The sequence below is a fragment of the Dendropsophus ebraccatus genome, chromosome 9, assembly GCF_027789765.1.
Source record: "Dendropsophus ebraccatus isolate aDenEbr1 chromosome 9, aDenEbr1.pat, whole genome shotgun sequence".
Classification (NCBI taxonomy): domain Eukaryota; kingdom Metazoa; phylum Chordata; class Amphibia; order Anura; family Hylidae; genus Dendropsophus; species Dendropsophus ebraccatus.
The window spans coordinates 62,025,878-62,053,312 of record NC_091462.1 but is presented as its reverse complement, the minus strand read 5'-3'; the positions used below and the strand labels follow the sequence as shown (position 1 = coordinate 62,053,312).

Genomic DNA, 27,435 nt, shown 5'->3' with positions numbered 1-27,435 from the left:
ATCCATACGTGTGGGGCCCTGAGGGGATTGGTGATAAATATGGCCAAAAGGAGCCCACGGTTGGCATAAAAATGAGTCAAGGTAAAAACACTAAATTATCATTTAAAAATAAAATTGACTTTGGGCCACTGATCTCACACTGATAATAGGCAGAGAGGGGCCCCGCATGAAATTAAATGAAAACTGACAAACAAAATCTACAAACATTTTCACTACAATTCATGAAGAGCTCGGTGTCACATCTGTGTATAATGTTCATGAACATTATAAATCCCCTACAGTAAGGCAGCTATTTGTATGGATGGCTGTATAGTTGTTTTTTTTTTTTTTTTGGGGGGGGGGGGGTTAGGCATGAGAGGCCCCAAACAAAATTGTCCCCCAGGGCCTCCACCAACCTTGATCCGGCCCTGTATGCACTTGTCAGCTTCCGAACCCTATCTTTTATGGAATAAAACTTTCTTATCCTTTGCAAGCCAGTTCAGTGAGGGAGTTCTTTACTGACAAAGTTACAAATACAGAGACTCTATGTGCCGGTGTCCAACATCTAAGACTTTGGGACGCAGCTGTGGTGATTTTACTCTGTCAGGAGGTGTGAATGCGTTCCAGGTAGTGCCGAGATTATTTATATCTGCTGTATGTGACTTGTAATATGTTAAACATACTAACCTGATTTTAACAATAGGTAATTTTCTGGTAAAACATTCTCTTTAAATTAAATTGCAGTCATGCAGGTTTGTTTGTTTTTTTCTAGTCACAGATTCTTTAGACAGTGATGTTAGGTATTTCTCCAGAGAAATGCTTGCTACTAAATTATCTCTTTTCTATTATAAATAAAGGATGATAGTGTAGAAATATTAAAATATATCTCTACACTTTATCAAAATTAGATACTGTTTAGAAGTCCTACTAAAAAAGTTTTATTGTTAATAGTTTAAAACATAATTTACACTGTTTTACCTGTGTCACAGATGGTTCTGCTGTTGAGTCTCGCCACAAAAGAAACACCTCTCCGATCCTTAAAGCTCCTGGTCAATCCAACTATAACTTGGCATTAATTCCACATAGAAAAATGTCAGCTCTTCATATGCTACTTTACAATATCCAGACTTTTTTTTATCATCTGTGTATCCAAGTGTATTCTGTGTTTTGTAGTATATATGTCACCTGGAAAACATTTAGAACACAAAAATAAACAATTATGATACAAAAAAAAAAAAATCAACAAAAATTTAAAGGTAATCTGTCAGCACACAGATCTAACCCGAGGTGCTGACAGTGTGATACAGAGGACAATGCCCGAAAGGATATATTGGGCCTCATTTACGATGCATCAATTTTAAGCTGTCATGCTGTCAATCATGTATGTTTTTGTTTTATTTCCTGTTAAATTCATTAATGTGGCGAATGCCAAAACTAAAACCCAACCATCCTGCCACACTAGTAGAGGCTGTTTTTTTAGAATAGAATAGACGGTTTGCTTAGTAAATCTGACTAATTGAATCTAACAAGGAGTGGAGAGATTATATATATATATATATATATATATATATATATATATTTGTTAGTTTTTTTGCAAACTGAGGCTAATTCACCCTGATGGGACAATATCTCTCTTGACTATATGATTACATACCGCTGCACTTCACCTTAAAAGCTTCATCTTTATTGTATCGAAAAACACATAACAGGACCCTGCCAACTGTTTCACATTAAAAGGGGAACTCCGGATAAGAAAAACTTGTTTTCTATTAAAAGTACCTTAAAAGTTAAATATATGTGTCTATACAATGTATTACCATATCTGTAGAGTTCTGCCACACTGGTAGCTGATAGAAATCCAGGAAGTGAAAAAAATAGTCCCTGTGCAAATCCACAATGTCTCCTGCTCCTTCTGCTATCCCCCCCCCCTTAGGAGAAATATTCCATGCCTCTGTCTCACATTGTGTGTGTTTGCTGAGGACAGGCTGATGATGCAGACAGGGGCAGGGCGTGATGTCCCAGGAGGCTTGGCTGGATCCCCCAATCCCTTGAGTGATTCACCTTCTCTGACTGGCCAGAAGCAGGTGTTGCACTGATTTCTCTAATTGTGCAGAAGTGTGCTGTGAAATTAGGGCTGTGTTCACACATGTTGGAGTGTCATTGCAGTACTGCAGCGTATTTACAAAAATGATGCAGTAACACAAGTAAATGATGCTAATCGGCAGAGAGGATCAGAGCCTTATTGGGCTCAACTTCAAAGATAACAGATGATAACAGATTGATCATAATATGTGCGTGGAGATGAAAAGAAAAAAAAAATATAAAAGTTCTTTATTTTATTCCAATATCAGCGTTACAGGTAGAGAATACAGCGTGCTGTGTGGTGTTACAGGGAGAGAATACAGCGTGCTGTGTGGTGTAACAGGTAGAGAATACAGCGTGCTGTGTGGTGTTACAGGTAGAGAATACAGTGTGCTGTGTGCTGTTACAGGTAGAGGATACAGCGTGCTGTGTGGTGTTACAGGTAGAGAATACAGCGTGCTGTGTGGTGTTACAGGTAGAGAATACAGCGTGCTGTGTGCTGTTACAGGTAGAGAATACAGCGTGCTGTGTGCTGTTACAGGTAGAGAATACAGCATGCTGTGTGGTGTTACAGGTAGAGAATACAGCGTGCTGTGTGCTGTTACAGGTAGAGAATACAGCGTGTTGTGTGCTGTTACAGGTAGAGAATACAGCGTGCTGTGTGGTGTTACAGGTAGAGAATACAGTGCACTGTGTGCTGTTACAGGTAGAGAATACAGCGTGCTGTGTGGTGTTACAGGTAGAGAATATAGCGTGCTGTGTGGTGTTACAGGTAGAGAATACAGCGTGCTGTGTGGTGTTACAGGTAGAGAATACAGCGTGCTGTCTGGTGTTACAGGTAGAGCATACAGTGTGCTGTGTGGTGTTGCAGGTAGAGCATACAGTGTGCTGTGTGGGTGGGACCACAATGAAATCATAAATTACTGCAAATAATTTAGTAACTCAATGAAACTGCAATGTGTGAACACAGCCTAGATGTTCTGCAACAGCTTTGAGCGGGAAATAGGCAGGGTGGAGGACTGTGATGAACAGCTAAGGGAAAGCATTGCATTCAGGAACCTGTAGTACTGTGTACAACTGATAAACCAGGAAGTGCAGAAACACAAAACAGAACAAAACCCCCCTAAAACAAATAGATTTTTGGTAGTTTCAAAAATGGAATAGATAGTTAAGTAATGCTTTATGCTTCTGCAGAAGTTTCATTTTTTTAACCTCTACCTGGAGTTTGCCTTTAAGTGCTTTTTGAAGGCATGGGCCTATGTGTTAAGCTGAGCACCCCCTATAGCACTGAGGAGATGTGATTGCACATCTGACTGAGCACAAACACCTGGAACCAGTAGTGCTGGTGAGATAGCTAACTGTGGACCCATATCTCTTATGAGGTGGTTCACATGATCAAATGGAAACAGGGATAAAAATACAGCTCCCTAATGGCAAAAACACAGGTACAGAGACACAACTTTCTATGGGTGTTTAGCAGGTTTGTTTTTTTTTTTGTGGTGGTGGTTGTGGTAGTGGTGGGTTGAAAGCAAAAGTGCACGTAGAAATGCTCCAAACAGCCAATTTACCCATTAAAAGCAATGAGACATTAAAGCTCACTTTTTCCTGTGAAAAAAAGTGCAGTTTAGTGCTTTTAGTGTTTGTACTGTAAAAAGTAATGGTGATCGCCGTGCCACCGGCCCGATCGCCGTGAACGGCCGGCTGGCCGTTCACGGCGATCGGGCCGGTGGCACGGCGATCAGAGTCCCACAAAATAGTAAATACCTGCCCTGGACCCCTCAGCTAGGTAGCCGAGGGGTCCAGAGCAGGTATTTGTACATTACTCACCTGTCCCGGGCTCCTGATCGGCGTCTTCCGGGTTCGCGGCATCCTCGTCTTCGTTTGGGTCTTCGGCTTCTTCCGTGATGTCACGTTCGGCTTCTCTCGGCTATTTTCGGCTCCAGCGTCGGCTCTTTCCGTATTTTGCGCTCTGCTGTGTAATACACTTATCAGCAGCTACAGGGATGTTCAGAATGTAGAATTTTTTTTATTTTTTTTTTTCAAATTTTTTTTTTCTATTTTCCGCACCCTATCGCCGCTGAGTGTTGATCAGCATCGCACGAAAGTGCGCTGCTAATCAGCAACTCCTCCTTTTTGGCGTAGGGTGTTTTTTTTCTATATTCTACTGCCACAGTCTGCTAATAAGTGCCGCACATAAGTGCGGCATTTATCAGCAACTCCTTTGTTGGCGTAGGTTTTTTTTTTATACTTACTGTAAAAAAACACGTACAAAACACTACATTACACCACACTACATTGAATAAAGTTTGACACTACACCACTACATACCCCATATACTAGTCCCCGTATAAAGATGGCCCCCAGGGTGTTTTCGGCGTCAGAGGGATACGTTATTGCCTCCGACATCGAAACAGCCAGTGAGGATGAATGGGGGGATCCTTCTTTCCTCCATTCATCCTCATCATCCTCATCATCCAGTGACGTGTCTGGGGGTAGCGTAGCGTACGCTGCCCCCCCAGACACGTCTTTTCCGCCAGTACTGTCCCAATAAGAGATGACGGTATGGTGTGAAATTCTACACACTCTGTGACAGTACCTCAGGGTACACTTACAGATTTAGGGTACGTGCACACTGTGGAATGGAGAAGGATAACCCTTTGTGCATTCCGCAGCTGGCACCCACCGGCGGACTGATGGAGGCGCGCGTCTCCACCCGTGTCATAGACTCCATTCTATGCACGGGCGGAATCCGTCGTCCATCCAAAGAATGAACACGTTGGACGGAGAGCGGAATCCGTCCGTGCATAGAATGGAGTCTATGACATGGGTGGAGAAGTGCGCCTGCATCACTCCGCCGGTGGGTGCCAACTGCGGAATGCACGAAGGGTTATCTGTCGCGATTCCGCAGTGTGCATGTACCCTTAGAGTGTATGTAGGAAGGGACAGCCGAATCCAGCCCCAGATGCCCCCTCCCCCCCATCCTCGGAGTTAGTGGGAAGATCGTCCGGGAGCTGATCTTCCCACTGCTGGATAGAGGTCACCACCTGTACGAGGATAACTTTTATACCAGCGCCCCCTCCTCTGGTCTCTCGCTGCCCGAGCTACTGTAGCTTGCGGCACCATCCGAACATATCAGAAGCAGTAATAGCGCCCTAATATTTAGCAGCCATGGAGCGGACCCAGCGCTTCTGGATATGAAGGACCCCGTATCACACCAGGGCAACATTTTCCAGGTGACGTCCCCCACACTGGAGAAAGGGAGACCCCAGAAGAAGTGCAGAGTGTGGCGTAACAGGGCGACACCATTTTCCCGTGTGACACCTGTCCTGATTCCCCCGGCCTCTGCATACTGGATCGCTCCAAGGCGCACCACACGTCACTGGGGTTCTACATTATCTAAATTCTGTCCCTTATTCCTATTTCAGGGGTCACGTTGATCCAGGGATTATTCTGATCGCCATTATGGAGTCGGGAAGGAATTTTTCCCCTGTGATGAGGCTACTGTCGTCTGCCTCACGAGGGTTTTTTGCCTTCCTCTGGATCAACACAGGTTGAATTCGATGAACACCTGTCATTTTCAACCTTATAAACTAATAATTGGCCTAATACCCCCAAATAAATTAGAATTGTCCCTTTTCCCCAGCTAAGTAGGTATGGCCGCCATTCCCATTAGAGGATGCCATGATGCAATTACAAAGCCTCTGTGCGGCCAGGACAGTAGAAACCCCCCACAAGTGACCCCATTCTGGAAACTACAAACCATAAGGAATCTAACAAGGGGGGCAGCGGGGATATGGCCCCCTGGTGACGGCCACATTTGGGACGTGAAAATGAAAAAAATTGTATTTTTTATTTTCTCAGCACATGTTCTACGTAAGTGCCCATCACCAGTGGGGTCCATATGCTCACTGCACCCCTTGTTAGATTCCTTATGGGGTGTAGTTTCCAGAATGGGGTCACTTGTGGGGGGTTTCTACTGTCCTGGCAGCACAGGAGCTTTGTAATTGCGACGTGGCCTCCATCCTCCATTCCAGCCTCTAAATGGCGCTCTGTCCCTTTGGTGACTTGCCCTGTGCCCATATGGCACATTATGCCCACATGTGGGGTATTTTCGTACTCAGGGGACACTACCCTACACGTTTTGTGTTCATTTTCTTTTTTAACCCCTTGTGGAAATGGAAAAAAATCAAGGCTAGACCAACATTTAGTGTAATTTTTGTAGGTAAAAGGTAAAAAAAAACACTAAATGTGTAGCGCAATTTCTCCTGAGTACGGAAATACCCCACATGTGGACATAAAGCGCCATGCGGGTGCAGGGTAAGCCTCCGAAGGGAAGAAGCGCCATTTGGTTTTTGAAGGCTGGATTTGGATGGAATGGATTTCGAGGGGCCATGTTGCATTCAAAAGGCCCCTGTGTTGCCAAGACAGTTGAAACCCCCCACAAGTGACCCCATTATGGAAACTGCACCCCTCAAGGAATGTAACAAGGGGTGTAGTGAGCATATGAACCCCACTGGTGACGGACACAAATGTGGAACAATGTGGCGTGAAAATGAAATATTACATTTTTTACACTATAATGTTGGTTTAGCCTTGAATTTATCATTTTCACAAGGGGTTAAAAGAGAAAAAAACACACAATATGTGTAGAGCAATTTCCCCCGAGTCCGTAAATACCCCACATGTGGACATAAAGCGCCATGTGGGCGCAGGGCAAGCCTCTGAAGGGAAGGAGCGCCATTTGGATTTTGGAGGTTGGATTTGGCTAGAATGGATGATGAACGCCATGTCGCATTTACAGAGCCCTTGTGCTGCCAAAACACTGGAAACCCCCCACAAGTGACCCCATTCTGGAAACTGCACCCCTCAAGGAATCTAACAAGGGGTGCAGTGAGGATATGGACCCCTTGATGACGGGCACATTTGTGCCATGAAAGTGAAAAAATGAAATTTTTCCCTTTCACGTCACATTGTTCCACATTTGTGCCCGTCACCAGTGGGGTCCATATGCTCACTGCACCCCTTGTTAGATTCCTTGAGGGGTGTAGTTTCCAGAATGGAATCACTTGTGGGGAATTTCCAGTGTCTTGGCAGCACGAGGGCTCTGTAAATGCGACATGGCCCTTGAAATCCTTTTCAGTGAAATTCAGCTTCCAAAAGCCAATTGGCGCTCCTTCCCTTTGGAGGCTCGTCCTGCGCCCCCTTGGCACTTTATCGCCACATGTGGGGTATTTCTGTACTCGGGAGAAACTGCGCTACACATTTTTTGTCTTTTTTTGCCTCTTATCCCTTTAAGAAAATGAAAAATTGAAGGCTAGAACAACGTTTTAGTGTAAAAAATAAATTTTTCTTTTTTCACGCCATATTGTTCGGAAAATCTGTGAAGCACCTGTGGGGTCCAGATGCTCACCGCACCCCTTGTTACATTCCTTGAGGGGTGTAGTTTTCTAAATGGTGTCCCTTTAGGGGTGTTTTTTAGGTTTTGACACCCCAGAGCCTCTGCCAACCTGAAGTGGTACAGTCAAAAATGACCAAATATAACGGAGGCGTTGAAATTCACTAGGCGCTCCCTTATATCTGAGGCTTGTGGTTGCGTCAAATAGCGCAATAGGGCCACATATGGGGTATTTCTATAAACTGCAGAAACGGGGCAATAATTATTGGGGTGCATTTCTCTGGTAATAGGTTTATAATTATGAAAAATATTGGATTACAATAAAATCTCTGCACAGAAAATTAAAATTTTCAAATTCCTTACACACTTAGCTTTTATTTCTGTGACTCCCCTAAAGGGTTAAAACACTTTCTGGATGTGCTTTTGCAGAGTTTGGGGGGTGCAGTTTCTGAAATGGGGTGCTTTGTGGGGCTTTCTAACATACAGGCCCCTCAAATACACTTTAATTAGACCTGAGCAGGTCCCTAAAAATATCTGATTTTGAAATTTTACTGAAAATTTGGAAATTTGCTGCTAATGTTTTAAGCTTCCTATCATCTAAAAAAAATGAAAGATAGTTTAATAAATGCCGCCAACATAAAGTAGACATGTTGCTAATGCTATTTAATATATAATTTATGTGGTATAACCACTTTCTGTATACGCAAAAAAGTTTCAAAGTTGGAAAAATGCATTTTTTCACATTTTTTCACATTATTTGGGTTTTTTTCATAAAGATTTGTTATGAGTATCGACTCCAATTTACCAGAAATGTAAAGTACAATATGTCACGAGAAAACAATCTCAGAATCAGCCGGATAGGTAAAAGCATCCCGAAGTTATTAATGACTAAAGTGACACTGGTCATATTCATAAAATTTGTCTCTGTCATTAAGGCCATTTCAGGCTCTGTCCTTAAGGGGTTAAAGGATCAAGTTACGCCTGAGAGGTACATTGGCAGCGTTCTGTTTAAGTGCATTTTAGAGGAGTGCTGAATATAGATATACTTGGTGTGACAAAGTCTCTGGTAGTTCAAGGAGGACTTTGAGTTGAGGCTAGGTGGTTACTAGGTATAGGGGGCTTTTGTAGTTAGTACAGTACTCTGTTGTGGGGATTCTTACAACCTTGGCTGGTGTTGTGTGAATTTAGATAGAAAATAATTACCCATACTCAAGACAATGAAGATCCGACTAATGGTGAAAGAAATCACAAAATGCCAGATCCAGTGGTACAGGCCCTGGGTCTTCACAACAGGGTGGAGATAATCCCTCCAGTTGGACCAAGCAGTAGTCAGTGGGGTACAATGGCAAATTACACTTCTCTGAACCACTGTAGAATAGTCCTTGTGTCAGCTGAAATACTTAAGAGAAACAGATAGCTGATCTCAGGGAGATCAGCCAAACGACAACACTGCCGGCTGCTAGTGAAAGCGCTCAAAGCAGTGAAGTCCTAGGTGCATTGCCCTTTGGGAAACATAAATATGCAAAAGAAGTCCCCTAGGAGCCTCATCAAAGTGTCTCAAAACACAGGACTAGCCAGATATCCCTCCGGGAAGGACCCAGCCAAGGGGTGGCTCCTGTAAGGAAACCACCAAAACCAACATATTAAGGGGCCCTATGAGTATCCATCCACATACAGCTGTTTCAGGGTGTTGCCCCTCATCAGTGTGGAGCAGGATTCTGGCTAGGTGGGAGCAATGCCTAGTAGAGCCATAAGAAAAACAGATCACTGATCTCGAAACTGAAATACTTGCGAGAGAGAGTAACAATCCCCAGCAACATAAACAGGTAAACCCCCTTCTTTAGGTGGTAGTTACCCCCCCCACACACACACACACACACACACACACCGTGGTAGTTCAGCAGGCCATATCCTGTCTTGAAGGAACATGTGATGTGATCATGATCAAATACTTCACCTAACACTTCCCCGAAACAAGATCTTATCTCAACATTGTGTGTGTTTTAACAAAATGTATACTCACATACAGACATTCCATATGAAATAATAATAAATGCACACTTTAAATATCTCCATAGTACCCATTTTCTGTGATCCGCTTTCCGTTAATGTCTACACTTTTAGGCTATGTTCACACTAAGTTTAAAAAAAGAAAAGGCGTCCGCTTTTTCTTCTTAAAAATTACATCAGTTATTTCCACATTTTAATTGACCTTAATGGACTGCACTGGTGTCAATGGAATGGAGGCCTCCCAAGGCATACAGTGTATTATATAGCAGACATTGTCTGCCTGGACATCAAATGATCATGTCAATTATGTGCGGACATCTTTTGCAAACAACGGACGTTATTTTTTAGTTGTTCACACAGTTTCTCTTGTAGGCCATCATTTTAAAAAGTAATAAATGGAAAGAAAAAAACGTCATGTGAACATAGCCTTATTGTTATAAAAAAAAATTTCTTTATATGCTATTTTTAAGTTGAATGAAAATGATTAATTCAGAAGGATATAAATATGAACAGACAACTGACTGTTAAGACATTATAAATTAATCACAATGTATAACTTATTTCCCACTTAGTGTTCACTTCTAATATATCAGAAGATGTAGAATAAATCTTAACTACTCTTAAAATTATAAGCTCAAAACGGTAATAGGCGCATAAAATGTGGCAGTGACATTTAACTTAAATTCTTTGAAAAAGTTGAAAGTTGAAACCTTGGATAGAAAAAACTCCTAATGGGTATTTCACAGTTTCAGCACTTGATGTGGTACAGCAGTTCACACTACAGTTCACAGCAATTTACTGTGTTCATTTATTATTTATTGCTTCCCTAGAGCTCTGCTGACCAGTGCAAAGGTGAAAGAAAATAAACATGTGCTTAATTATGTCTTGTCTGGCAAGTAGATGATCTGCACTAGAAAATTGCTGAATATGCATCTAATATAAAAGCAATATCTTGGCCACAATTAACCTAAAGTAATGCCAAGTCGCAGTGTTAAATACTTTGCTGATCACAACTATTTACATAAAACACTACTCATATTTTAACTCGATTTCAGGTTTTATTTTTACCTACCATAACTCATTCATTATTCAAAGCAGAAAAGCAAGATTCCTTTTCTCCTAGCATTGAAGTGCACTCCCTCTATGGACACTGTTGTTCTAGCAATGGTAATCGCCAGCCAGTGCTATGCCATTTAGGTTAGGGTTCCATACCATACCATAACAGAAACGCGAAGTGGTGTGTGGAAACAGAAATCCAGATCAAGATTAAGAGTTATAAGTTAATAAATAAATCCCTGGATATAACTTAAACAAAGAACTAATAACTTATAACATTACTAGGGTCGTGACTATTTTGCAGGGCATATGGCATCAGATTTGGTCAGAATTTAGCTATAAGGAAGGAAGAAATGCTAGGGGTGCAGAGAACCAATGAAGAGAAAGAGAAAGCTCATATGTTGATAACAAATCTTAAGAAATGACAATCCCAGTATTAAAATCCTATGAATTTGTGGTTGTAGAGAGGAATTTCTATTCCATGGTCCCCACAGTGACATGAATTTCTCATGAGAACCCATCTTCCAGCTACAGAGTTCCTCAAGGTGAGAGATCTGTTGTACTTTTTCTATCCATTCCGTCACTGTAGGTGGAAGCTCCTCTCTGCAGTGAAGTAATTTAGCTGCAGTGAGTAACTGAGTCATTAATTGATTTTTAGCGGTGGTAAATAAAGTAGTAGGAACCCAAAGTAGGATGAGAGATGGTTCAAGTGGGACAGTGATTCCAGATATAGTAGATATATGGCAAACAATCTCTGACCAATAATTTTGGAGAGTTGGGCAAGTAAGCCAAATATGTGTAAGTGTCCCTGGGTGCGCTTTACATCTCCAACAGTTGTTGTCAGTTAAGATATTTATCTTTTTTAATAGATGTGGTGTCCTGTACCACCTAGTAGTTAGTTTAAAGGATTTTTTCTCTATTTTAATGCACCTAGAAAAGTCCTGGGATTATAGATCTGGAGAATCTTATGTCTAATTCCTTTTCCCAGGACGTAATAAAAGTGGGTTTGCTTATAGCTTCATGGCATAGAAGGTTTTTGTAGACTTTAGAGAATAAGCCTCTAGGGAATTGTTCCATGTCAAGGTAACACACCAGCCAGGAGCTATCTTTATAAGTGGGATATGTTTTAATAAATTTTTGACCATATCTGATTGAGACTCCAGCTCACCCATAGGGAGGGTTTTCCATAGGATGTTTTCTAATAAAGGTATCTCTTTGGATGCCTGTAAAATGGGATATATTGTTATGTTCAATAGATTACTCCATGGTGGTGATAACTTAACAGCTGATCAATTAAGGAAAGCTGGTATAAGACCAATCGGCATATGTGATGGGGGGTGCTTGGTCTCCAAAGTCTTATAAAAGTAGTTCTGCCAAAAGGCTGCAGGGAATTTAATTGGGACTGTTTGGATAAGGTAAAGGGCTTGTGGTAAGATGTAAGACTTAATTAGGTTCTTCCTCAATATCCATGAGATATATGGAATTTTTAGGGACTCTAGTTGGTTGGAAATTTTGATCAGAAGGGGTTTAAGATTAAGATTGTATAATTAACTTAGGTCACTCGGGACTTGGGTATTTAATTGCCGTGTTGGGCCATAAGAAAGGAGCTATTTTTTGAGGATCTGGGAGTTGTGTCTTAGGGATAGAGATATTTAGTGCCTCAAACTTGTCGTAATTAATCTTAAATTGGATAATGTTCCGTATTCCTTAAAGATGTTAAGTAAGATCGGAAGAGCTTGCTTGGGGTTAGTGATAAATAAGAGCAGGTCATCTGCAAACACTGCTGTTTTATGAACAGCAGAATCTACTCTCAGGCCTTTAATGTAAGGGGATTGGATGATTTTTTTGTAGGAGGATTTTCATAGTTAGTATGAAGAGGGTAGGTGAGAGTGGGCATCCCTGTCTTGTTCTGTTACGGATTCGGAACGAATCTGCGAGAGTATCATTAAGTTTAATTCTAGCTGAGGGTTCAGTATATAAAGACATTATAGCTTCAGCGAATTGTTGGGGGAACTCAAATTTACGCAAGTACTGTATGTAAATCAGCAGCCATGTCTGTTTTTGCTAAAAAATAAGGTACAGTACATAAATGAATAGTACAAATAAATAAACAATATACTTAATAAATCTTATAGTATGGTCAGTTGGTCACACAATATTTCCACCTCAAAAAATCCCGATGACCCATGACTTTAAAAGATAATGGAAAACTGCATGAAAAAAGAGATTGGCACTTTTTTTTTCTGAAGGGCTCTAATGAACTAAGTAGAAGTTTCATTACAGGACCCTACCAAGACTGAATGAAAATGGTCCCACCTACACTTATCACACAATAAGAAAAACAGTTTAGGTCCATCTTGAGAGGGCAGACAGATTAGCAGCTCACAAGAGGTGGGTGAGTGGCTGGAGAGAACCAAAAGAAGATAGAGAGACTGACTGCAGATAAACTTGTCTACAGAAAGCTGGGTTCAGTTTAAACTGCTTGGTACTGCTTTATAATGCCCTTATGCTGCTTCTGATGCTTTCCAGGATATACTCTAGAGGTGTAGGAAAGCAGGGTCCTCTGGTCTGTATGCGAGCAGTGTATAGGAGAAATTGCAGGGGTAAGGCTCCTCTCTCATTTTCAAAGGCTCCTATCTCATTTTTGAGCCAACAGAGCAAAAAACTGACCATAATTTAACTTGTATATGACATTTTTTCACCAAACATACTGCTTCTCATGACAGGATATAAAAAAAGGGTTACATTAAATGACAGGCACACATTAAAGGGGTATTCCTCTCAAACATAATTACTAATATGTTGCTGCCCATGGTGAGACTAATAATTTATTCCATACTTGTTATTATGTATTCAGTCTCCTTTCTCCAGCTCTTAGCTGCTGCTTTCTGCAGAAAACACAAAGCTCTGTATGTGAGCCTTTCACTCTGTCTCCTCCTCCCGAACCCCATCCTTCTGAGACAGCTAATGTAAACAAGTCCCTGAGTGGATTTATCTGCAACATTGTAGCTTCTCTGTAATGCTGTGAGTGTTAATCTGAGGTCAAGTTGCTAATAAACTCACTGTGATTAACCCTCTCAGCATTACAAAGAAGTTACAATGTTGCAGTTAAAGCCAGTACTGCTGGTTCAATATCTGAACAATTACAGTTTGGTTTTTATTAGTTCATTGAACTTTCTCACAAAACTCTGTAGTCTGATCAAAATTGGCACATTATAGCATAACTGGCATATTCTAGTCTTTTTTTTTTTTTTGTCAAGTGGAGTGCGTCTTGGAGTCTGGCCTTGAATCCTTGTTTATTCCCTGCACGTCTTATAGTTGCCAATGAAGTATTTGTACCGGCCTTTATCATGTCATCCTGTAGGTGTCTTGCACTCACATGAGTGTTTTTCTTATTTGTCCTATGTTGCTAAGGGCCCTTGATGGAATTTAGGTCTTTCATGGTAAGAAAGGTTTGCAGCTGTTCCTTCAGTTTTAAATTTCCTTAGAATGCTCCCACTGGTCTCTTGCAATGTTAAATGTATTGGAAATCTTTTTATGCCCAACGCCCTTTAGGTGCGCTTCTGTAGAAACTCTTTTGTCTTTCCATGATTTCAAGTGCCCTTAAACACCTTTATAAGCAGTGTTTATAGCTGAATCACAGCTGAAGGATCATTCTAGAGTTCCCAAATGTTTACTAATGTTTGAACTCTACTTTAGGCCTTAAAAACTGTCAGAAACAGCCGTTTTATAGGAGGTGAACAACTCAACTCATAAAGAAGTCATCCAAAGCAGACTATTTTTTCTAAGTGCCTTTTAAATGTACAAATATAATACCACACTTTGCACTCTTGAATCCAATATTGTTATTTAGTAAGCTGTATTTATTAGAATAAATAAATAAATAAAAAATTTAGATGAAGCATAAATGTAATATTTAGAGCAGGATTTAAAAGTGTCTTCCTTTCCAGAATTGTAAATCTATGAAATTGGATAAAGGATTACGTAAATGAGGACTGAAATGAAAGCTCTTACAGTTTCCTATTTTATAAAATCTATCTTATTATATAAAATGACTAAGGAATGGAATTTAAGTAAAGTTACTTAAAACTTAGAGATCATACTAAAGTAAAAAAGTAAAAAAAAAATTATAAACACAGCAACAGAAAATGTTTAGTAATAATATTTTTTTTATTATTGTGTATAGAGATGAGCGAATCACTTAGAAATTTGTTTCAAGAAATTTGAAAATATTTGCGCGAATTTATGAAAATTTGCAAATTGCATACACACCAATCTGAATAAAACAGGCAAACTATAGTAGCTACAATAGTGGGACTATTATAGACTATTGATTTTTGTCAACAAAAAGTGTCAAGCTTCCTTGAACAGTACCAGCATTCGGTAGACATCACGCATCAGCTGTCAATTATTGACCTAGAAATTGCAGTTCTGCATGAAGCTGCCGGAATGCATGAAAAGGAAGTCAGACACCGCCGACCTCTGTTAGTACTACAGCCAATCCAACATATGGAGTAACAAATACCACTGTGTTGTTACATTGCAGATCTTGTGGAGGATATTCCTTGCCACATCTTCAGGAGATCTTTAAGTCCTGGGACGGAGAGGAGAAACCTATGAACGATCAGGTTCAGCACATGGGCCATGCAAGGAATGTGTGTGAGCCCTCCATGCTGCTGTGCAGAAACTATGTTATGGCCAGTGTCTTAGACATTTGATAAAGAGACCGTATCAGTCTCAAAACCTGTTGTGTTGCTAGCCTAATTCTTTAGTAAATCTTATAATATTTTATATCACTACAAACTCTTGGACGTGCACCGGTTTTACCCATCTTGGAGTGGAGGAGGATGCTGACCAAAGGAAATGGGGCAGAGGATACATCCTGGCCTTGGCATGGAGTTGGGGTGGCACTTCTCCGGGACGACCCTTCTGTTGACTGCTGTCTATGGGTTTGGATACTGCCTAACGTTGAGCTAGAACTTTGAAGGAACAAGTCCACAATCCGAAGCTAGCTAGTCTTCACCGGCCCAGTTTGTGTCACTGGTCGCTGATACCTTCCTCCACTGAGTTTGGCATCTTCACTAGCACGACTCTGCATTCCACTGGGGACGCTATTCTAGCTTGACAACAGCCACCCACTGGTATAGCTATGGGTTAACTTCACCCAAAGACTGGTTTACAATACACACTAGCTTGATGCTTGCTTGACAGCAAGCACACAATAGAAATAGCTATAGGTTAAATTCACCCACACACTGCTTTACAATACACAATGGCTTGATGCTTGACAGTAACCACACAATAGGAACAGCTATAGGTTAAATTCACCCACAGACTGGTTTACAATACACACAGGCTTGACAGCAGCCACATAATAGGAAAAGCTATCGCTTAAATTCACCCACAGACTGGTTAACAATACACACTGGCTTGAGGCTTGACAGCAGTCACACAGTCAGAATAGTTATGGGTTAGAGTCACCCACAGACTGGTTTACCATACACACTGGCTTGAGGCTTGACAGAAGCCACACACTGGATTGACCTGACCCACAGCACCCAATGACAACTACCCTCAATGGACTGTCCTATACTATCCTCTCCTCTCTCTTCCCTATCTCGTCTGCCTGCTCTCTATCCCTGCTGTACCTCCTCTACAACCTAACAGCCGAGTGCCATCTGCAGGAACAAGAGCGCTCTAGTGAGGGGGAGGGGTGGGAATAGCACACTGTGGCTTTCAACTTATTCCACGGGAGAAAGAGATTTTTGATAATCCCTTGCTCCCCCCAAGTGTCCTTTTTACATTAGGCTAACATGGATGGCTGCCATTTTTAGCATTTTGGCGAAGTGAATTTGGTGAAATTCACTTTGTGAGACAAAGCAAATTTACTGGCCAATTCGCTGCAGATCAGAATTCGCCAGATTTGCTTCACTCATCACTAATTGTGTGTGTACAGATAGAATCATTACAGCACTCTAGTAGATATAAACATTCCATATTTGTATCACCTAAATTCACAAGTTAGGGCTGGCGTCAGCACCAGGCTTACTCAGGCACATGCCAGGGCTTACATCCCTCTAGGGGCCCCCAGGCACTTACTTCCTGATCCCCTGAGACTCAGGGCTGGCTTCACCAGCAAGTGCCCAAATACCACCCAATAACCCCTCACCCCACACACACAGGCTGCGGCAACTGAGTGAAGAGCACCTGGCAAGTGGCAGGTGCCGAGTTATAGTGACAGCACCTCCCCTTCACTCGCCTTCCCTGGAGTCAAGTAGGCCACCCATCGAGTACCGGTGAAAGCTCCTCATGTCCCATTGCGGGACGTCATTTCCCTTGGCTAGCAGCACCCTATTGTTATCCAGCCTCCTGTATGAATCAGGCGAAGACTGAGAACCTGGTGAGTATTCTTTACCCCGTAAGAAAGAAACTCTCACTGAGTAGCAACCAGTAGTCTACTGTAATCATAAGGGGGTCTCAGCAAAGGCCCTTATTCCTACCCCCCCGCCTCTTCTGAGACCCCCTAATAATGACGCTAGATGATTTGCTCCACAAAGGGGCCCGCTAAGGCTCTGTCACCCAAGGGTTCACAAGAACCTAGAGACAGCTGTACCACAACTTTTCAATCACTCACTGAGATCTTTTAACCCCTTCCCTCCGCAGGATGTACCAGCACGTCCTGCGGGGGGGGGGGAGGTTCAGAGAGGGGCCGGGCCCCGCTCTGAGCCGCCGCAATCCTGGCTGCTTACTGCAGCACAGGACCGCGGCTATTAGCGGGTGCCGCCGATCGGCCGCGCCCGCTAATTAGGACAGTTAGGCCTTATTCCACCAACAGATCTGACGACAGATTATCTGCCAAAGATTTGAAGCCAAACCCAGGAGTGGATTTGAAAAGAGGAGAAATCCAGTCTTTACTTTATGACCTGTTCTCTGTTTATAGTCTGTTCCTGGGTTTGGCTTCAAATCTTTGGCAGATAATCTGTCGTCAAATCTGCTGGTGAAATAGGGCCTTTAGATGCAGCTGTCAAACATGACAGCTGCCTCTAACAGTCCTGTGTCCCCCTCTTCCTGGTGTCTAGTGGCCGGATCTCCCCCCCGCGATGCAATCGCAGAGGGGAGATCCGTTGTAATGAGGCGGCCGGGGCTCAGCGTCAGAATGACGCTGATCCCGTCTCGGCAATCCATTTAGATGGTCTGCTGCAGACCATTATAATAGAGCACCGATCCATCATGGATGGATCGGTGCTTTATTATATACATAGCATTGATTTCAATGGGAGATTAGTGCTGTGTATATAGAAGTCCCCCAGGGGGCTTCTAATTACTGTTAGTGAAAAAAAAAGTTTAAATCACCCCCCTTTTCTCATTTTATAAATAAAAATAAATAAAGAAATAAATAAACAAACATATTTGACATTGCCAAGTGCGTAATCACCCGAAATATTAAATTATCACATTCTTGAATTCACACGGTAAACGGCATAAGGGCAAAAAAAAACAAAGTGCAAAATTGCACATTTTCGGTAGCATCAAGTTCACAAAAATTGTGATAAAAAGTGATTAAAAAATCGCATATACACAAGTAAGGTACCAATAGAAAGAACACATCATGGCGCAAAAAAATGACACCTCACATAGCCCCATAGATCAAAGAATAAAAGCGTTATACGCATGGGAATAGAGCAATTTTAACCTCTTAAGGACCCATGACGTACCGGCACGTCATGGATCACTGTCACTTAAGGACCCATGACGTACCGGTACGCGGGTCCTTTAAGAGGGCACCGCGGACCGGCCGCATGCGATCGGGAGAGATGGCCTGCAGAAATACACTGCAGGCCATCTCTCCCTGTCGGCATGGGGGGTTGTTAACCCCCCCCCATGCCGACGATCGCCGCTATTGGCTTATCAGTTCAGATCAGCCAATAGCGGCGATCGGAACCTTTCCGGGTCATCGGTGACCCGATGACCCGGAAAAAATGGCGGTCGGTGCTGTCCGAGGACGGCACCGACCGCCATTACTGTAAAAAGTAATGATGGCCAGGTGCCACCGGCCCGATCGCCGTGAACGGCCGGCCGCTACCGGCCGGCCGTTCACGGCGATCAAAGTCCCCAAAAGTTATAAATACCTGCTCCGGACCCCTCAGCTAGGTAGCTGAGGGGTCCAGAGCAGGTATTCGTACATTACTCACCTGTCCCGGGGTCCTGATCGGCGTCTTCCGGGTTCGCGGCGTCCTCGTGGTCTCGTTCGGGTCTTCGGCTTCTTCCGTGACGTCACGTTCGGCTATTTTCGGCTCCAGCGTCGGGTTTTCGGGATTTTCCGCTCTGCTGCCCTCTAGCGGCTGATATGTGTAATACACTTATCAGCAGCTACAGGGATGTTCAGTATGTAATAAAGTTTTTTTTTTTTTTTTTTTAATTTTTTTTTTTCTATTTTCCGCACCCTATCGCCGCTGAGTGTTGATCAGCATTGCACGAAAGTGCGCTGCTAATCAGCAACTCCTCCTTTTTGGCGTAGGGTGTTTTTTTCTCTATCCTACTGCCACGGTCTGCTGATAACTGCCGCACATAAGTGCGGCATTTATCAGCAACACCATTTTTGGCGTAGTTTTTTTTTTTTTTTATACTTACTGTAAAAAAACACGTAAAAAACACTAAATTACACCACACTACACTACATTGAATAAAGTTTGACACTACACCACTACATACCCCATATACTAGTCCCCGTATAAAGATGACCCCCAGGGTGTTTTCGGCGTCAGAGGGATACGTTATTATTGCCTCCGACACCGAAACAGCCAGTGAGGATAAATGGGGGGATCCTTCGTTCCTCCATTCATCCTCATCCTCCAGTGACGTGTCTGGGGGATAGCGTAGTGTATGCTGCCTCCCAGACACGTCTTTTCCGCCAGTACCGTCCCAATAAGAGATCACGGTATGGCATGAAATTCTACACACTCTGTGAGCATACCTCAGGGTACTCTTACAGATTTAGGGTATGTGCACACTGCGCAATGGCGAAGATAAACCTTTGTGCATTCCGCAGCTGGCACCCACCGGCGGACTGATGCGGGCGCATGTCTCTACCTGTGTCATAGACTCCATGTTATGCACAGGCGGATTCCATCGTCCGTCCAAAGAATGAACACGTTGGACAGAGAGCGGAATCCGCCCGTGCATAGAATGGAGTCTATGACACGGACGGAGACGCGCGCCCGCATCAGTCAGCCGGCGGGTGCCAACTGCGGAATGCACGAAGGGTTATCCTTCGCCATTCCGCAGTGTGCACGTACCCTTAGAGTGTATGTAGGAAGGGACACCCGAATGCAGCCCCCAGATGCCCCCTCCCCCCCCCCATCCTTGGAACAAGTGGGAAGATCGTCCGGGAACTGATCTTCCCACTGCTGGATAAAGGTCACCACCACCCGTACGGGGATAACTTTTATACCAGCACCCCCTCTTCCAGTCCCTCGCTGCCTGAGCTACTGTAGCTTGCGGCACGATCCGAATATATCAGAAGCAGTAATAGAGCCCTAATATTTAGCAGCCATGGAGCGGCCCCAGCGCTTCTGGATATGAAGGACCCCGTATCGCACCAGGACAACATTTTCCAGGTGACGTCCCCCACACTGGAAAACAGGAGACCCCAGAAGAAGTGCAGAGTGTGGTGTAACAGGGGGATCAGGAAGGACACCATTTTCCAGTGTGTCACCTGTCCTGATCACCCCGGCCTCTGCATACTGGATCGCTCCAAGGCGTACCACACGTCATTGGGGTTCTACATTATCTAAATTCTGTCCCTTATTCCTATTTCAGGGGTCACGTTGATCCGGGGATTATTCTGATCGCCATCATGGAGTCGGGAAGGAATTTTTTCCCAGTGATGAGGCTACTGTCGTCTGCCTCACGAGGGGTTTTTGCCTTCCTCTGGATCAACACAGATTGAATTTGATGGACACCTGTCATTTTCAACCTTATAAACTAATAATTGCCCTAATACCCCCAAATAAATTAGAATTGTCCCTTTTCCCCAGCTAAGTAGGTATGGCCGCCATTCCCATTAGAGGATGCCATGATGCAATTACAAAGCCTCTGTGCGGCCAGGACAGTAGAAACCCCCCACAAGTGACCCCATTCTGGAAACTACACCCGATAAGGAATCTAACAAGGGGGGCAGTGGGGATATGGCCCGCTGGTGACGGCCACATTTGGGACGTGAAAATGAAAAAAATTGTATTTTTTATTTTCACGGCACATGTTCTACACATGTGCCCGTCACCAGTGGGGTCCATATGCTCACTGCACCCCTTGTTAGATTCCTTATGGGGTGTAATTTACAGAATGGGGTCACTTGTCGGGGGTTTCTACTGTCCTGGCAGCACAGGAGCTTTGTAATTGCGACGTGGCCTCCATCCTCCATTCAAGCCTCTAAATGGCGCTCTGTCCCTTTGGTGGCTTGCCCTGTGCCCATATGCCACATTATGTCCACATGTGGGGTATTTCGTACTCAGGGGAAATTACCCTACACGTTTTGTGTTCATTTTCTTTTTTAACCCATTGTGGAAATGGAAAAAAATCAAGGCTAGACCAACATTTAGTGTAATTTTTTTAAAATTTTTACTCTAAATCATTAATCTTGTCATGATTTTTTCATTTTCACAAGGGGCTAAAAGGTAAAAAAAAACACTAAATGTGTAGCGCAATTTCTCCTGAGTACGGAAATACCCCACATGTGGACATAAAGCGCCATGCGGGTGCAGGGTAAGCCTCCAAAGGGAAGGAGCGCCATTTGGTTTTTTGAGGCTGGATTTGGCTGGATTGGATTTCGAGGGGCCATGTTGCATTTAAAAGGCCATTGTGTTGCCAAGACAGTTGAAACCCCCCACAAGTGACCCCATTATGGAAACTACACCCCTCAAGGAATGTAACAAGGGGTGTAGTGAGCATATGGACCCCACTGGTGACGGGCACAAATGTGGAACAATGTGGCGTGAAAATGAAATATTACATTTTTTACACTATAATGTTGGTCTAGCCTTGAATTTATCATTTTCACAAGGGGTTAAAAGAGAAAAAAAAACACAAAATGTGTAGAGCAATTTCCCCCGAGTCCGTAAATACCCCACATGTGGACATAAAGCGCCATGTGGGTGCAGGGCAAGCCTCCGAAGGGAAGGAGCGCCATTTGGATTTTGGAGGTTGGATTTGGCTAGAATGGATTATGAACGCCATGTCGCATTTACAGAGCCCTTGTGCTGCCAAGACAGTGAAAACCCCCCACAAGTGACCCCATTCTGGAAATTACACCCCTCAAGGAATCTAACAAGGGGTGTAGTGAGTAAATGGACCCCTTGATGACGGGCACATTTGTGCCGTGAAAGTGAAAAAATGAAATTTTTCACTTTCACGTCACATTGTTCCACATTTGTGCCCGTCACCAGTGGGGTCCATATGCTCACTGCCCCCCTTGTTAGATTCCTTGAGGGGTGTAGTTTCCAGAATGGAATCACTTGTGGGGGGTTTCCAGTGTTTTGGCAGCACGAGGGCTCTGTAAATGCGATGTGGCCATTGAAATCCATTCCAGTGAAATCCAGCTTCCAAACGCTCCTTCCCTTTGGAGGCTCGTCCTGCGCCCGCTTGGCACTTTATGTCCACATGTGGGGTATTTCTGTACTCGGGAGAAACTGCGCTACACTTTTTGTGTCTTTTTTTCCCTTTTATCCCTTTGTGAAAATGAAAAATTGAAGGCTAGAACGTTTTAGTGTAAAAAATACTTTTGTCTTTTTTCACGCCACATTGTTCGGAAAATCTGTGAAGCACCTGTGGGGTCCAAATGCTCACCGCACCCCTTGTTACATTCCTTGAGGGGTGTAGTTTTCTAAATGGTGTCCCTTTAGAGGTGTTTTTTAGGTTTTGGCACCCCAGAGCCTCTGCCAACCTGAAGTGGTACAGTCAGAAATTACCAAATATAATGGAGCCATTGAAATTCACTAGGCGCTCCTTTGTATCTGAGGCTTGTGGTTGCGTCAAATAGCGCAATAGGGCCACATATGGGGTATTTCTATAAACTGCAGAAACGGGGCAATAATTATTGGGGTGCATTTCTCTGGTAATAGGGTCATAATTATGAAAAATATTGGATTACAATAAAATCTCTGCACAGAAAATAAAAATTTTCAAATTTCTTACACACTTAGCTTTTATTTCTGTGACTCCCCTAAAGGGTTAAAAAACTTTCTGGATGTGCTTTTGCAGAGTTTGGGGGGTGAAGTTTCTGAAATGGGGTGCTTCGTGGGGCTTTCTAACACACAGTCCCCTCAAATACACTTTAATGCTGGGTTCACACTATGTATATTTCAGGCTGTATTTGGTCCTCATGTCAGGTCCTCATAGCAACCAAAACCAGGAGTGGATTGAAAACCCAGAAAGGATATGTTCACACAATGTTGAAATTGAGTGGATGGCCGCCATATAACGGTAAATAACTTCCATTATTTCAATATAACAGCCGTTGTTTTAAAATAACAGCAATAATTTGCCATTAAATGACGGCCATCCACTCAATTACAACATTATGTGAACAGACCTTTTCTGTGTTTTCAATCCACTCCTGGTTTTGGTTGCTATACAGCCTCACAAATACAGCCTCAAATATACATAGTGTGAACCCAGTAAACCTGAACAGGTCCCTAAAAATATCTGATTTTGAAATTTTACCGAAAATTTGGAAATTTGCTGCTAATGTTTTACGCTTTCTATTGTTTAAAAAAAATGAAAGATAGTTTAATAAATGCCGCCAACATAAAGTAGACATGTTGCTAATGCTATTTAATATATAATTTATGTGATATAACCATTTTCTGTATAAGCAGAAAAGTTTTAAAGTTGGAAAAATGCATTTTTTCACAATTTTTCACGCTATTTTGGTTTTTTTCATAAAGATTTGTTATAAGTATCGACTCCAATTTACTAGAAATGTGAAGTACAATATGTCACGAGAAAACAATCTCAGAATCAGCCGGATAGGTAAAAGCATCCCGAAGTTATTAATGAATAAAGTGACACTGGTCATATTCATAAAATTTACTCCGGTCCTTAAGGCCATTTCAGGCCCGGTCCTTAAGGGGTTAAAGAACATTTCGTTTTTTTTTAAAGGTTTTGATTTTTTACTATCCATCATATAATATAAAAGTTATACATGTTACATATAGTTATAATTCTAACAACTTCAGAAACATGCATAACAAGTCAGTTTTACCATATGGTGCATGGCGTAAACACAAAATCAAACCAGATTAAAAATATTGCGTTTTATTTTCAATTTCACTGTGCATATAATTTTTTTCTGGTTTCGCAATATATTTTATGCACAAATTAAGTCTGCCATTGCAAAGTACAATTAGTTGAACCAAAAATAAGGGTTCATGTGGGTCTGTAGGTGAAAAAAATGTAAGTGCTATGGCCGATTTATCACAACATTATGCGGCATAGAGTTTCATAGTCTCACTGCTCTTACAGAATCCCCATCTGTGATGATGGTGAAACCTTCTTTCTAGGTGAAAAGGATGCCCCCTTGTAAGGGTTACAGGCCTAGATGTAAAAAGACCATTAAAAAGATCTTTGTATTGCCCATTATTAAATTTGTACATTTCAATCAGATCAAGCTTGATAATCTGTTGTCGTACTGTAACCAACCCATTTGCTCAACAGGCCATGCCCTTCTTATATACCGGTGCCCAAAACTATACACAGTATTTCATGTGTCCTCTGACCAGTGATTTATAAAGAGGTAGAACTATGTTCTCATCTGTAGCATCTATCCTTATTTTGATACATTCCATGATTTTATTAGCCTTGGCAGCTGCTGCCTGGCATTGATTACTAAAGTTGAGTTTACTGCCCACCAATACCCCCAAGTGCTTTCGAATGTTATTATGCCGTTATGCCCATCTTTTTATTATTTAGCACATAAGTGTACACATTATGAGCCTGAGTGTATAACTTTACATTTATTCACATAAAACTTAATTTGCCATTTTTATGCCCGAGTTAGCTCTTGCAGGTGACATTAAAGATAGTATGCAAAATAACTCACCTCAATAGGAAGGAAAACATTCTCATGGGAGCTCTCCCTTTAAGACTCTTTCAAATAGCTGTATTTCAGCAAGAAGAGTCTTCTGCTTTAGAGGAATTTTACTTAGCACACAATAATTCTAAACTTTACCTATAAGGGGTTAAAACTCATGGGGGCTCGGTTCACACGTTGTAAGAGTGCGGCTGTATTTGCGGCTGTAATTGTGCGGCGGTATTTTTGGTGGTTCGTGTGTATGCTTGGAAGTATAGGATATGCGGCTGCACAGTGCACACTATCTCTGAATCTACGGCCCTATCGTAAACGGACCCGTAAAAAATGAACAAGACCATTGTTTGCGGCTGAACATGCGGCCGAGGATTGACAGGCGGTCCGTACGGAGTACTTCAAAAATAGCCGGCAATGATGCCGAATGCCGATGCCTCTAATAGTTAATATATTAAATTAATCAAACACATTTTCTTTGTAATCAAGACAATTTCGTTGATCAATAATTTATTTCTAACGAATCCATCATTTTGCAATTAAATATACTGTTAAAAAAAATAGATATATAAATAAATGTATATTTATCTATATATTTATTTTTTGACAGTATATTGAATTGCACAATGATGGATTCGTTAGAATTAAATTATTGACCAACGAAACTGAATTTATTTCAACGAAAATGTGTTTTCTTAATTAAATATTAATTAGTACAGGAAGCTCTATAAGCCGTTAATTCATATGCCGGCAATAGAGCATTCTGTACTAATCAACACTTTACTTTAATGAAAACATCAAATGTTTCTTCTAATTATGTTATGGCAATAGCATTATTAGAAGAAACATTTAGAATTATATGTGCGCTCAGCTGATTGGCTGTTCGGCTGAGCGCACATATAATGAGCCGGTCCGCAGTACAGTGACTTCATTGTGCTGCGGACCAGCGAAGAGGACACATCGGGGTGAGTATAGAGCTCTCCCCACCCCCTACCCAGCACTGCACCCCTCCCAGCAAGGAAGGGGGGTCACTTAACCCCTTCCTTGCTGGGATGGGTGCAGTCTGACATCAGTCTGGCCCCCAGGGGGTTAAGGGGGATGCGATACATCCTCCCTTAACCCCTTGGGGGCCAGACTGTAAGCAGCGATCTGTAAAGATGCTGCATACTGTAAGGAGCACAACACCGCTCACAATGATGGGTGTTGTGCTCCTGTTTGTGTTTTTTGTGTGTTTCTCCCTTTTTGTTTTTCAGATATCGGTATCCTGGGGATTACGTCGGATTCCATGGACTACGTCGATGACCAGCGCATGTTCTTTGAATTTTTTTTAATAAAATGGTCAATGAGGGGTGTGGGGGTGTTTTTATTTGAATAAAAAAATTTGTAAACTTGTGTCTTGTCTTTATTTCTTTACTTTATAGACTTAATAGTGGAAGCCGTCTAATAGACGGAATCCATTACTAAGTTGAGGCCTAGTGTTAGCCGGTATAAAATGGCTAACACTAACCCCCTATTATTACCCCAGTACCCAATGCCACCAGGGGTACTGGGAAGAGCCGGGTGCCAGTGGTCCCGGAGCGTCAATATTGGCGCTCCTGGACCAGGCGGCAGCAGGCTGGTAAGATTTAGGCTGGGGAGGGCCTAAACCAATGGCTCTTCCCACCCTGGTGTTACCAGGCTGCTGTCGTTTGGTTTTTAACCCGGATGGTTATAAAAATAGGGGGGACCCTATGCGTTTTTTTTTAATTATTTATTTATTAAAAAAAAAACGCATAGGGTCCCCCCTATTTTTATAACCAGCCGGGTTAAAAACCAAACGACAGCAGCCTGGTAACACCAGGGTGGGAAGAGCCATTGTTTTAGGCCCTCCCCAGCCTAAATCTTACCAGCCTGCTGCCGCCCGGTCCAGGAGCGCCAATTTTGACGCTCCGGGACCACTGGCACCCGGCTCTTCCCAGTACCCCTGGTGGCATTGGGTACTGGGGTAATAATAGGGGGTTAGTGTTAGCCATTTTATACCGGCTAACACTAGGCCCCAACTTAGTAATGGATTCCGTCTATTAGACGGCTTCCACTACTAAGTCTATAAAGTAAAGAAATAAAGACAAGACACAAGTTTACAAATTTTTTTATTCAAATAAAAACACCCCCACACCCCTCATTGACCATTTTATAAAAAAAAATTCAAAGAACAACCGCTGGTCATCGACGTAGTCCATGGAATCCGACGTAATCCCCAGGATACCGATATCTGTAAAACAAAAAGGGAGAAACACACAAAAAACACACAAACAGGAGCACAACACCCATCATTGTGAGCGGTGTTGTGCACCTTACAGTATGCAGCATCTTTACAGATCGCTGCTTACAGTCTGGCCCCCAAGGGGTTAAGGGAGGATGTATCGTATCCCCCTTAACCCCCTGGGGGCCAGACTGATGTCAGACTGCACCCATCCCAGCAAGGAAGGGGTTAAGTGACCCCCCTTCCTTGCTGGGAGGGGTGCAGTGCCGGGGAGGGGGTGGGGAGAGCTCTATACTCACCCCGATGTGTCCTCTTCGCTGGTCCGCAGCACAATGAAGTCACTGTACTGCGGACCGGCTCATTATATGTGCGCTCAGCCGAACAGCCAATCAGCTGAGCGCACATATAATTCTAAATGTTTCTTCTAATAATGCTATTGTCATAACATAATTAGAAGAAACATTTGATGTTTTAATTAAAGTTAAGTGATGATTAGTACAGAATGCTCTATTGCCGGCATATGAATTAACGGCTTATAGAGCTTCCTGTACTAATTAATATTTAATTAAGAAAACACATTTTCGTTTAAAT

The 27,435-nt window shown here is 42.6% G+C and overlaps 1 protein-coding gene across 3 annotated transcripts in view; it reads right to left on the bottom strand.

Moving 5' to 3' along the window:
- Positions 1-27,435, bottom strand: part of GULP1 (GULP PTB domain containing engulfment adaptor 1) — a 378,289-nt gene that overhangs the window by 298,771 nt on the left and 52,083 nt on the right. For all 3 annotated transcript variants that reach the window (XM_069983509.1, XM_069983513.1, XM_069983510.1), the window contains exon 2: positions 958-1,164. The gene's annotated coding sequence lies outside the window, so the exon portion shown is untranslated. The remainder of the gene's footprint in view (positions 1-957; positions 1,165-27,435) is intronic.